This window comes from Rhincodon typus, chromosome 24 (assembly GCF_021869965.1).
Source record: "Rhincodon typus isolate 14 chromosome 24, sRhiTyp1.1, whole genome shotgun sequence".
NCBI classification, from domain to species: domain Eukaryota; kingdom Metazoa; phylum Chordata; class Chondrichthyes; order Orectolobiformes; family Rhincodontidae; genus Rhincodon; species Rhincodon typus.
In genome coordinates this window covers 2,026,378-2,040,251 of record NC_063355.1, presented here as the reverse complement: position 1 = coordinate 2,040,251, position 13,874 = coordinate 2,026,378, and positions in this window count along the sequence as shown.

Below are 13,874 nucleotides of genomic sequence, written 5' to 3'. Positions count from 1 at the left end.
TGACCTGTCCATCCTCCCTGGACCGACCTATCCCCTCCCTAACTCCCCACCTACATTCACCTTTACTGGCTCCAACCCAGCCTCTTTGACCTGTCTGTCTCCTTTCCACCTATCTTCTCCTTTATCCACCTTCTATCCGCCTCCCCCTCTCTCCCTATTTATTTCAGAATCCCCTTCCCCTCCCCCATTTCTGAAGAAGGGTCTCGACCCGAAATGTCAGCTTTCCTGCTCCTCTGATGCTGCTTGGCCTGCTGTGTTCATCCAGCTCTACACCGTGTTATCTCAGATTCTCCAGCATCAGCAGTTCCTACTATCTCAGGACTTATACAATTAATGATAGGTAGTATCGTAGAACAGAGAGATCTAGGGATTCTGGTATATAATTATATGAAATTTGCATCACAGGTAGACAAGATGATTAAGAAGGGGTTTAGCATGCTTGCCTTCATTGCTCAGACCTTTGAGTACAGGAGTTAGGGTGTCATGTTGAGGATATACAGGACATTGGTGAGGGCACTTTTGGAATACCGTGTGCATTCTGGTCATCCTGCTATAAGGAAGGATATTATTAAACTGGAGAGGGTGCAGAAAAGATTTACAAGGATGTTGATGGGACTGGAGAGTTGGATAGGCTGGGATTTTTTTCACTGGAGTGTGGGAGGTTGAGGGGTGACCATATTGAGGGGCATAGATAAGGTGAATAGCAATGGTCCTTTCTCTAGGGTGGTGGAGTTCAAAAACTAGGGGGTGTATTTTTAAGGTGAGAGGAGAAAGACTTAAAAGTGACCTGGGAGGGCAATTTTTTCACACAGAGCTGTGTATGTGGAATGAACTGCCAGAGGAAGTCATAGATGCAGGTACAGGGTAACAATATTTAAAAGACATTTGGATAGTTACATGAATTGGAAAGGTTTAGCGGGATATGGACCAAATGCAGGAAAATGGAGCTAGTTTAGTTTGGGAAACCTGGTTGGCATGGACGATTTGGACCACAGGGTCTGTTTTTGTTCTGTATGACTCTATAGGTTTGTTGATGACACAAAACTGGGTAGGATTGTAAGTAGCAAGGAGGCTTCATGGTGATTTAGACAAGTTGGGTGAATGGGCAAACACATGAAAAATGCAGTATAGGGTGGCTAAATGTGAAGTTATCTACTTTGGTGTGAGAAACAGGAAGGAAAAGTGTTATTTAAATGGTGAGGAAATGTGGATATGCAAAGGGATAAGTTCTTCCTTGTACACTAGTCAATGAAGATAGACAGGCAGCTGTAGCAAGCCTTCATGTTAGCCTTCATTGCAAGAGGATTTGAGTTCAGAAGTAAGGATGCCTTACTGCAGTTATACAGAACCTTGCTGCGACCACACCAGGCGTATTGAATGCAGTTTCGGTCTCCCTAACAAACAACAGGCTATACTTGCCACAGAGGGAGAGCAGAAGAAGTTCATTCAGCTGATATTGGGGATGGCAGGATTGTCCCATGCGGAGATGTTGGTTTGACTGGGCCTATATTCACTAGAGTTTGGCAGGATGAGAGGGAATCTATTGAAAAGTATTAAATTCTAACAGGGCTGGACAGACTAGATGCAAAGGGAATGTTTTCCATAGTTGGGGAGTCTATAGCCAGGGGACAACAGTCTCAGAATACAGGGTAGACCATTTGTGACTGAGATGGGAAGTACTTTCTTCACTCAAATGGGAGTGAACCTGTAGAGTTCTGTCTACCTCAGAAGGCTGTAGAAGCCAAGCCACTGAATATACTCAAGAAAAAGATAGTTTTGTTTAGATATTAAAGGTATCAAGGGATATGAGAAGAAAGGAAGAATACAACATTGAGATAGAGGATCAGCCATGATTACATTGAATGGTGGAACAAGCAAGAAAGGCTGAATGACCTACTCCTGATCCTAATTTTGATGTTAAAGCCAGCCTGGAAGAGCTCAGCCAGAATTGTCTGCATGTTGAGAACTGTAGAGTATCAGTTAAGAAATACCAGAGAACAATAAAAACAATTCAGTCCGCAACATCGGGTGAGTCAGGATAGAATTGAATTTTCTAGCTCCTACTCCTGTCTGAACAACAGGTGATTTCAGACAGAATTGGAATGTCTTCCAGTCTCAATACAAAATTCTGAGATAACCACAAAGTTAAACAGAAAACCTGAACAAGAGTAGCAACTTTGTTAACAGTGATGGGGAAAATGTGCTACATGCTGTATGGCACCCAAGACCTCACTGAGGAACAGAAAAGTCGGACTGGGGACATTTTGAAGGCCTTGATGACCTGCTTGAATTCTTGATTAAAGTTATTTACGAACAATATGTGGTTAACATCGAAGTTCAAAAAGGTGGGGGGGCGGGGGCGTGGAGGTGGGGGGTCGTCTTGTCAGGATGTGACTGCACTGATACATTATGATTTTGGCAACAGAAAGATGACCTCATCACACAAGTGCCAGGCAATGACGATCTCCAACATGAGAAAATCTAACCATCTTCCCTTAACATTCAATGCACTATCAACATCCTGGAAGTTACCATTGACCATAAACTGAACTGGAATAGCCATATATGTGCAATGGATCAGAGGCTAGGAATACTGCAGTAAGTAACTCACCTTCTGACTACCCAAAGCCTGTTTTCCATTTACAAGGCACAAGTCAGGAGTGTGATGAAATACTCCCCACTTGCCTGGATGGGTGCAGCTGCAACAACACTCAAAAAGCCTAACATCATTTAGGATAAAGCAGCCCTGTTGATTCACCCCACATTCATAAATATTCAATCCCTCCACCATGATGCTCAGTAGCAGCAGTGTGTACTCTATATGAGATGCACTGCAGAAATTTGCCAAAGATCCTTAGACACCACCTTCCAAACCCACACTGCTGCCATAGAGAAGGGCAAAAGCAGCAGATGTGTGGGACCACTGCCACCTACCACTCACCACCCTGAATTGGAAATATATCGCTTTTCTTTCACTGTTACTGAGTCAAAATCCTGGAATTCCCTACCAAATGGCATTGTGGGTCAAGAAGGCAGCTTGCGCACAGACAGGAGGTGTTCTGCACAACAATCACCCAGTCTGTGTTTGGTTTCTCCAGTGAAGAGTAGGCCACATTGGGTGCAGTGAGTGCAAAACACAAGACTGGAGGAGGTACAGTCCGGCAATGCTCCAGTACCTCACCTGGAAAGACTGCTTAGGCCCTTGGATAGTGAGTAGGGAGGAGGCGAAGGGGTAGGTGTTGAACCTTCTGGGTTACATGGGAAGATGCCGCGGGAAGGAGGTTGGTGTGGGTGGTCAAGGAATGGACTAGGGTGTCCTAGAGGGAATGATTCCTGCCCCATCCATACTTCACTTCAGCTCTGATGAAGAGTCATCTAGACTTGAAATGCTAGTTTGCCTTCTGTCTATGAGAGCTGCCTGACCTGCTGTGATCTGCAGCATTATTTTAGTTTCAGTACAGATTCCAGTATCTGCAGTAATTTGCTCCTACCTAGTGCCTTTCTGTCTGGGCCCTCCTTTGTTTGGTGGATAAGTTGTTGGGTGTATGTCTGTCCAGGACAACTGCTGCCCTTTACATTATGCTAATGTCATTAGCACCTGCCTGTTGTGTCTGATGTGTGAATTTTGTGATTTCAGAGTTTTACTTGGCCAATGTACCCAGCATCCGTTGCTGTTTGGCCAAGTTAGCATTCTATCTGTGTTTTAGCAGCCAGGAGACTGCGACAAATGGCACAATGTTTGCAATTCTCCCATCCTCTGGCACCTCTCCCGACCACAAGGAGGATTGAAAAATTATGGTCAGTGCCTTCTAATTTCCATCTCTGTTCCCTTTGTGTCCTAAGATGCATCTCAACCAGGTGTGGCTCCTTCTCTCAAGTTGTAGCTAATCAATACCTCCTCCTTCTCAATTCTAAACCCTTCAAGTATCTGAATTATGTATTCTTCCTCTATGACCTAGGTAGCAGCTTCTCACTCAGTAAGGACAGATGCAAAGTATTTACTTGAATCCTCAGCCACGCAGAGGCCTTCTTGTTTTCAGTGGCGGGTGTGTGGAGAGAACGCGAGCCAGGAAGGAACTGATATATTCGGGCATTGGCTAAACTCAAAACACTACACGTGTTGTGTCTCCCATCCATCCTCCTCCTCTAACCAAAAAGAAAGACTGTGTGGAGGGTCGGTAAGGTATGGCTTTTTTTTATTCTTCTGGAAATCTAGAGTAGAGGGAATGGAAGCTAGGGCAGTTGCATGCTCCTCTTGCAGGATGTGGGAGGTAAGGGTCACTGCTGGTGTCCCCTCTGACTTCACCTGCGAGAAGTGCACCCTCACAAACCGTGTTAAGGAACTGGAGCTGGAGCTGGATGCACTCCGGATCATTCGGGAGGCTGAGGGTGTGATAGAGAGGACTTATAGGGAGGTGGTCACACCCAAGGTGCAGGAAAAAGGTAGCTGGGTGACTGTCAGGAAGGGGAAAGGGAATAGGCAGACAGTGCAGGGATCCCCTGTGGCCGTTCCCGTCAATAATAAGTATACTGTTTTGGATACTGTTGTGGGGGGGGAACAACCTACCAGGGGAAGGCCATAGCGGACAGGTCTCTGGCACTGAGCCTGACCCTGTGGCACAGAAGGAAAGGGGGGAGAATAGGAGAGCAACTGTAGTGGGGGATTTGATAGTAAGAGGCACAGACAGGCAGTTCTGTGGACGCGAACGAGATGAACGGATGGTACGTTGCCTCCCGGGTGCCAGGGTCCGTGATGTCTCGGATCGTGTCTTCAAGATCCTTAAGGGGAAGGGTGAGCAACCAGCAGGTAGGAAAAGGACTAAGAATGTGAAAAACGAGTACAGGAAGTTAGGTTGGAAGCTGAAGTCCAGGACAAACAGGGTAGTTATCTCTGGATTACTACCGGTGCCACGTGATAACGAGGTAAGAAATAGGGAGAGAGTGCAGCTAAATACGTGGCTATAGGGCTGGTGTAGGAGGGAGGGCTTCCATTATGTGGATAATTGGAGCACATTCTGGGGAAGGTGAGACCTGTACAGTAAGGACGGGTTGCACCTGAACCGGAAGGGCACAAGTATCCTGGGAGGGAGGTTTGCTGGAGCTGTACGGGATGGTTTAAACTAGTTTGGCAGGGGATGGGGAACCAGATTTATAATTCAGAGGATGAAGTATTCGGCCTTCCGACAGTCACAACAGGGAGTGAGGTTGTTTATAAAGAAATGCGGTCGATGGAGCGAAATTGTGGACACAGAGATGGTTTGAGGTGTGTATACTTCAATGCTAGAAGTATCAGAAATAAGGCGGATGAATTTAGAGCATGGGTCAGTACTTGGAACTACGATGTTGTGGCCATTACAGAAACTTGGGTAACTTAGGGAGATGAATGGTTGTTGGAAGTTCCAGGATTTAGATGCTTTAAAAGAAATAGGGAGGGTGGAAAAAGAGGTGGGGGAGTGGCATTGGTAGTCAGGGCTAGTATAGCAGCTACTGAAAGGCAGTTTGAGAATGATATGTCTACAGAATCAGTTTAGGTTGAGGTCCAGAATAAGAAAGGAGCAGTCACTTTGTTGGGGATTTTTTACAGACCCCCTAACAGTTATAGAGAAGTAGAGGAGTGGATTGGGAGGCGGATACTGGAAAGGTGCAGAAGTCACAGGGTTGTAGTCATGGGTGACTTCAACTTTCCATATTGATTGGAAACATTTTAGTTGTAATAGTTTAGATGGAACGGATTTTGTCCAGTGCGGTCAGGAAGGATTCCTGACACAGTATGTAGATAGATCAACACAAGGAGAGGCCACTTTGGATTTGATGCTTGACAATGAACCGGGCCAAGTGTTAGACCTGTTGGTAGGAGAGCATTTTGGCGGTAGCGATCATAACTCTGTTACTTTTACAATAGTCATGGAAAAGGTTAGGTACATACATACAGGGTAAAGTTTATAATTGGGGGAAGGGTAATTACAATTCTGTTAGGCAAGAACTGGGTAACATAAATTGGGAACAGATGCTGTCAGGGAAGAGCACGATTGAAATGTGGAGATTGTTTAAGGAATGCATAGTGCGTGCGCTCAAAATGTTTTTCTCCAGCAGGCAGGGAAGATGCGGTCGAGTGAGGGAGCCTTGGTTCTCAAGAGAGGTCGAACAACTGGTTAAGAGGAAGAAGGATGCTTATATAAGGTTTAGGAAACAAGGATCGGAAAAGGCTCTAGAGGGATACAAGTTATCCAGGAAGGAGCTGAAGAAAGGGCTTATAAGAGCTATAAGGGGGCATGAGAAAACCTTGGTAGATAGGATCAAGGAAAACTCCAAGGCTTTTTACATGTACGTGAGGAATAAGAGAATGACCAGAGAAAGGGTAGGGCCGATCAACGATTGTAAAGGGAATTTGTGCACAGAGCCTAAAGAGATAGGAGAGGTCCTTAATGAGTACTTTTCCTCAGTATTCACAACTGAGAGGGACCTAGTTGTAAAGGAGGACAGTGTGAAACAGGCTGGTCGGCTAGAGGAGGTCGATGTTAGTAAAGAAGATGTGCTGGGAATTCTGAGGAAGTTGAAGATAGATAAGTCCCCCGGGCCTGATGGGATTTATCCGAGGATTCTATGGGAAGCGAGGGAAGAGATTGCAGGGCCTTTGGCAATAATCTTTTTGTCCTCACTGTCCACGGGTATAGTGCCGGAAGATTGGAGAGAGGCAAATGTTATTCCCTTGTTCAAAAAAGGGAGTAGGGATAACCCCGGAAATTACAGGCCAGTTAGTCTTACGTCAGTGGTGGGCAAATTATTGGAAAGGGCTCTGAGAGATAGGATCTGTGATCACTTGGAAAGGCACAGTTTGATTTGTGATAGTCAGCATGGATTTGTGAGGGGTAGATCATGCGTCACAAACCTTATTGAATTCTTTCAATAAGGTGAGCAAACACATGGATGAAGGTAGAACAGTGGATGTGGTATACATGGATTTAAGTAAGGTGTTTGATAAGATTCCCCATGGTAGGCTCATGCAGAAGGTAAGGAAGCATGGGTTAGGGGGAAATGTGGCAGATTGGATTCAGAATTGGCTGACCCTTAGAAGACAAAGGGTGGTAGTGGACGGAAAATATTCAACATGGTGCTCAGTTATGAGTGGTGTGCCACAAGGATCTGTCCTGGGTCCTCTTCTATTTGTGATTTTTGTAAATGATTTGGACGAAGGAGTGGAATGGTGGATTAGCAAGTTCGCGGATGATACGAAGGTGGGTCACGTTGTGGACAGTGCGGAGGGCTGTTCTAGGTTACAAAGGGACATTGATAAAATGCAGAGCTGGGCTGAGAAGTGGCAGATGGAGTTTAACCCTGAAAAGTGTGAGGTGATTCATTTTGGAAGGACAAACTTGAAAGCAGAATACAGGTTTCACGGAAAGATTCTTGGCAGTGTGGAGGAGCAGAGGGATCTTGGGGTTCATGTTCACAGTTCCCTGAAAGCTGCCACCCAGGTGGATAGAGTTGTTAAGAAGGCGTATGGTGTGTTAGCTTTCAGTAATAGAGGGATTGAGTTCAAGAGCCGTGAAGTTATGCTCCAGCTATACAAAAGCCTGGTTCGGCCACATCTGGAGTATTGTGTCTAGTTCTGGTCACCTCATTACAGGAAAGATGTGGAGGCGTTGGAAAAGGTGCAGCGGAGATTTACCAGGATGTTGCCTGGAATGGAGGGAAAGTCTTCTGAGGAAAAGTTGAGAGAGCTCGGGCTTTTCTCTTTAGAACGACGAAGGATGAGAGGTGACTTGATAGAGGTGTACAAAATGATCAGAGGTGTAGATACAGTAGACAGCCAGAGACTTTTTCCTAGGGTGGAGGTAGCTAGTATGAGGGGGCATAGTTTTAAAATGAATGAAGGTAGATATCGGGGAGACGTCAGAGGTAGGTTCTTTACTCAGAGAGTGGAAGGGGTGTGGAATGCATTGCCGGAGAGGGTAGTGGAGTCGGCCTCATTCGGGGCATTTAAGCGGCTATTAGATAGGCATATGGATGATAATATAAGTTAGATAGGTTAGATAGACCTTAGGATTAGGGTAAAAATTCGGCACAACATCGTGGGCCGAAGGGCCTGTACTGTGCTGTACTGTTCTATGTTCTATGTTCTATGTTCTATGTTCTATGTTCTATGTTCTGTGTTCTATGCCCCTGCCTCCAGGTGTAAATTGCCTTTTTGGTCCCTATTCAGTCCCAGTCCTCTTTTTACCACCTTTCACTGTTTATATGTCCAGAGAAGACTTTATGTTTCCTTTCTCTGTTGGCTGCCAGTCTCTTTACATACTCCCTCTTTGCTTCCGTTATTTGCTTTTCACCTCCTCTTTGAACTTCATATATTCATCCTGGTTCTCAGTTGCATTTCCTACCTGGCATCAATCATTAGCACACTTTCTTCATCCTAATTTCTTTTGTTATGCAAGGAACTCTGTGCATGATCTGTCTACGTATGTCGACTGTGCCCAAAGTATCTTATCATGTAATACCCATTGTTCAGTTATCACTTGTCCTGCTAACTTTTGGTTCCCATCTAACTGGATAAGATCCATTCTTACTCCATTGAAGTTGGCTTATCCCAGTTAATTATTCTTACTCATTGTTCATTAACTCTGTCCTTATGATACGGGACAGTGCTCATTCGAAATGTTCCCCCACAGACACTTAGTCCATCTCATTCCCTGGACTCTTGCAATTCCTCTTTTCCCTTTGGACTGGAAACACACTGCTGGGGAAAATCATCTAGGAATTCTTTCCACTTTCTGTCCTTACCACAACCATTCCCTTTAGAGTTACACAGAAACTGTCCAACCCATCCATGCCAACCAAATATCCTAAGCTGATCCAGTCCTATTTGCCAGCATTTGGCCCATATCCCTCCAAACCCTCCCTACTCATGTATCCATCCAGATTCCTTTTCAATGTTGTAATTGTATCCACCTCCACCACTTCCTCTGGTGGCTCATTCCGTACATGCACCACCTTCTGTGTGAAAAAGTTACCCCTTAGGTCCCCTTTAAATCTTAAATTAAAACTGAACCCTTATAAATCTTTCCCCTCTCACCTTAAACCAATGCCCTCTAGTTTTGGACTACCCTATCCTGTAAAATAGACCTTGGCTATTTGCCCTATCCATGCCCCTCAGATTTTATAAACTCTATAAGGTCAACCCTCAGCCTCTGACGCTCCAGGGAACATAGTCCCAGCCTATTCAACTCTCCTTACAGCTCAGACCCTCTGACCCCAGCAACATCCTTGTAAATCTTTTCTGAATATCTCAAGATTAATAACATCTTTCCTAAAGTAGGGAATATTCACTCAGTTACTGATAAGTCTCTCCTGCCTGTTGCTTTGATTGTTGAAATGTTTGGGGGATTCCGGAGTTCTTTAAAGTTGCTAACATTTCCTGAAGGTGGTGTGGCTCGAGATGAAGGGTTTTGGTAAACCACTTGCTCCCAGACATTGGAGCAGGTGCATCCAACAGTCCTGACCTGGTCCACAGCCAAAAGCCAGGGCTCACAGTACGACAGGGTGAATGAGCAGAGGGTGACAGCACAAGCTGCTGGAAGAGGGGGGCCCTCACATGTGTTGGCCATATTCCACAGGCTGCCTGGCAGCAAGCTAGTCATTAGTTTAGACATCAAGCCATAGAATTCATAGAATCCCTACAGTGAGTAAGCAGGCCATTTGACCCATAGAGTCTACAACAGCCCTCGGACTAGCATCCTACCCAGATCCATTCCCATCCCCGTAACCCTGTATTTCCCATGGCTAACCCACCTAGCCTGCACATGCCTGGACACTATGGGTAATATAGTATGGCCAATACACCTAACCTGCACATCTTTGGACTGTGGGAGGAAACCGGAGCACCCAGAGGAAACCCACACAGACGCAGAGAGCAAGTGCAAACTCCCCACAGGCAGGCACCCAAGGGTGGAATTGAACCCAGGTTCCTGGAGCTGTGACATAGCAGTGCTAACTACTGAGCCATCCTCAGTGAAATGTTCCACCAGCTGCAACTACAATGTCATCCTCAGAGCAGAGTCAGGATGACATTATTCTATGTCTGGCATGGGCCAACTCATTCCCGAAACATTTGCTATTTACTGTTGTGTAATGGAGTTCACTGGGACTCTATGTAAAGGCAGTGGAATATCTATAACCCTCTCTGGGCAGGGGGAAGTGGGCAGAGCGAGTTTGCAGCTTGCTGAAGAGTACAGACACCCACAAGGTATCAGGGACTGCACACACTTTACTCTGCAGCTGCCTGGCTTCAACTCTGAGGTGTCTGAGCTGATCGAGATTCCACTGCCTCGATGCCCAGCCGGTGTGGAATCCTGCTCAGCGGGTCATACAGGTCAAAGCTGGCTTCTTGGCATCAAGATGTGTTGCTCCTTACTCTGTGATGGCTAACTGTGCATCTGACTTTGAGTCAGAGGTGGTTACTGGGCCACAAGGGAGCTATCCATTGACCAGCTGACCACAACATTCTGCCCACTCGCACACACAGGATGGGGTGGTGTGGGGGTGTTAGTGATAGTATCATGGAAACCAAGCTACCACACAGTGTCCCATGGAGTGCTTTCTGTGCCCGGGCAATTCTGGAGGAGACCCACATCACTTGACAGAATACACGTCTAATTTGGTGAGTGGTATTTGTGAACATTTGGAAATGTTTTTTTTCAAATTACATTCTGTTACTAAAGCCATCAGGTGGTAGGTTATGCATGTTTAAATACTGTCAGAGTTTGTGTATGCCAATAATCCTTTCCAAGAACAATGGCACATTGATGTTGAGAGATCTTTTCTCCTGAAGTGGTAGTGAGCAGCAGCAAGATGGCTAACAACATGGCTGTTGGGAGTCACCAGCAACAGCATCAACAAGCAGGGGGAAGGGTTAAGCCATCTTCCTCCATTAAACAGGGCATCATGCGGCTACTGTGGGGCAATGAAAAGACCATGAATTTCAACCTGCTCATCCTCATCAATATCCTCTCCTTGCCCTAGTTTAAATTGCAGTTGTATGAACTGAAAGACTACCATGAGGTTGGAGATGAGATCTATTTCAAGGTAAAAGACTGTTTCAGGTTTTTCAAGGCCTTGGCTTTCTCCTGCAGCTGTTTAGTTTGCTGGTAGATTGGGCTCCCATGGCTGTGCCATGTTTGATTTCTCCATATGGTAAAGACAGGAAGAGATAATTGGCCAAGGCCAGAATCTGTTGAAAAAATTAAAGTTGCATTTTACCTTTACACGGTCATGGACTCAATGGATAAACATGCTACAATTTTTAAAAGAATAGGGTTGAGTGCTTCAAACATTCGAAAATTCTCTTTAGAATGACTGAGATCAGCTGGTTCATTTCTGGGTAGCCCCCGAGATGGCTGAAATTCTGACAAGAGTTTAGGAGTTGAAAATGTGCTTGCCGTACTCAAGAAATTTGGTACTAATATACAGACCGTTCTGAATCTTGAATTGCTTTATAGTTTGGATGGAATTGTTGACATAGGTTGTTACTTTAAGTGTATGCATATGCCAAAATGTATTACTCTTATGGCTTGGACACTTTTTGTCAACTTTTTTTGGTAAATGTTCATCTGGATGATAAAATCTGCCAGTCCAAGTTAGACACAATCATGTAATATACTGAACTTTCCTTTCTCTCCATCCCTTCTCGGGACATACTGCATTGCTGGTGAGAGGTGTAATGTTTCATGTAAATAGTTTACATTTGAATTCATTGAATTATAAATGGTTGTAGCATAGAAATAAGTTGTCATTTGGCCAGTCATATCTTTAGTATCTGTTCAGATAATTATCCAAGCCTGATTAAAAGCTACACTTGAATCTGCTTCTCATGCGGTGCACTGTAGGTCTTAATCACCTGCTATATATTTTTTTAGAAAGTGTTGCTTTTGGTTATTTTGCTCTCCATGGAGTCATACAGCACGGAAACAGACCTCAGCTCGTACCATACATGCACCACCCTCGTGTTAAACCACTATCTGCTAATTCTTCCTGTCCACTTTGTTTAGATGCTCTTATGATTTGAAATACCTCTACTATTTCTACGGTCAATCTTCCCTTCTTTCTGAAGAATGACCCGAGCTTTTCCAAGCTATTCTTATTTCCGGTTTCTCATCTCTGGAGCCATCCTTATACATCTTTTCTGAATACTCTGTATCACCTCATTCTTAAGTACCCACTATTGATCACACTATTTTAGCTGAGGCCGAGCCAATCGTTTATAAAGGTTCACCATCTCCTTCTGTGCTTTCTTTATTTATAGAGCCCAGGATTTGGTGAGTCTTACATCAAAATTCTCCAAACTGACCCACCATCTTCAAAGAAATGGGAACATATACCTCCAGATTTCTTGGCTTCTGCATCTGATTTTGAATTTCGTGTTGCAGCTCCTCGTTTTTCCTCTCAAATTGGGTCACAGATCTCTGCAGTAAATTTCATGTACAAATGTTCACTCATTCCACCACCTTATCAAATTTATGTTCACTCTTTTTAAATCTAAATTTGCCTAATTGATTGTTTAGTTCAAATTTTATCCTGAATTATTATTTCTAAAAGCTTGTGTTTCACAGAGGTTAAGATTGATGGCCTGTAGTTAATGGGTTTATCTTCGTCTGGTGTGGTGGCAGCAGGGTCAATTGAGGCACTGAAGAGGGCAATGGATTATTATTTTGATATGAACAGTGTGCGGGGATATGGACAAAGATGGGAGATTAGAGCTAGGGGATAGATCTGGCACAATCGTGACAGGCTGCATGTCTCCTTCTGTAATGTAACAATTCTGTGATTATACCTTTTTTTCTGAACATGGATTTGTGACGTTTGCAAATTTTCAGTCCTCTGTCATCACACTGTTACCTAGAGAGAATTGGGAGGTAATGACTGATGCATCCACAATTTCCATCAAGTCCTTCAGTAAAAATTTGCCTGATCAGCTTTGGTGACTCAATGCCAAGGTGGAATACATGACCGACAGGGCTGTTTTGGGATTGCAATTCAATTTACCGTCCCACAGATACAAATTAACCTGCTCAGACATGTTGTGACACATGTCTGGAGCAGGTGGGATTTGAATTCGGGTCTTCTGGCCTAGAGGTGAGGATCCCACTACTACGTCACGAGTCATGTATTGGAAAAATATTTAATGTTGTTGCTCCAATCCAATCATGCGCTGAAATTAGGAGTGTTTGATGCCAGAGGATAGAGTTGTATATATTACTGCAAATGCTTTTTCTGAACTTGCTTTGCAGAGTTTATATGTGGAGAATTCTGTAAGCCACTGACCAATTATGTTAAAATGCTAACACTGAAAATGATATCATATTACAATGTATTTTAAGATAAGTATTTATGTGTAATGTTGAAAGATTTAGGGATTTGTTGATCTGTTGTATCTCAGGACATCTCTATCTCCTCAACAGTTTCATAATAACAATGTCCCACTAATTATAGGTGGTCTATGTAGTTCAGCTACAAATCTAGTGGTAGATTAATGTTTGTGGATGTACTGTGCTTTGTTGAGCGTTTTATTAAGTGACACTTTGAGATGTATGCTTGATCTTCTGCAACTAAATATCTCTATTCAATCTTTATCCTATTAGGCAAATACTTACTTTTCCACTTATTTTTATGTTTAGAGATGTATAGTCAGTCTGAGCCAAGATATTCTCTTTCTAACTATGTTTCCAAAGATTTTATCAGTAACAATCAGATTTTATTTAATGTTGAGGTTTTTTTTCATATGAGCAGTTGAACTAAACTTTATCTTTTAATCAAGCTGTTTGCTATATAATGAGATGCAGGGCTGGATGAACACAGCAGGCCAAGCAGCATCATAGGAGCAG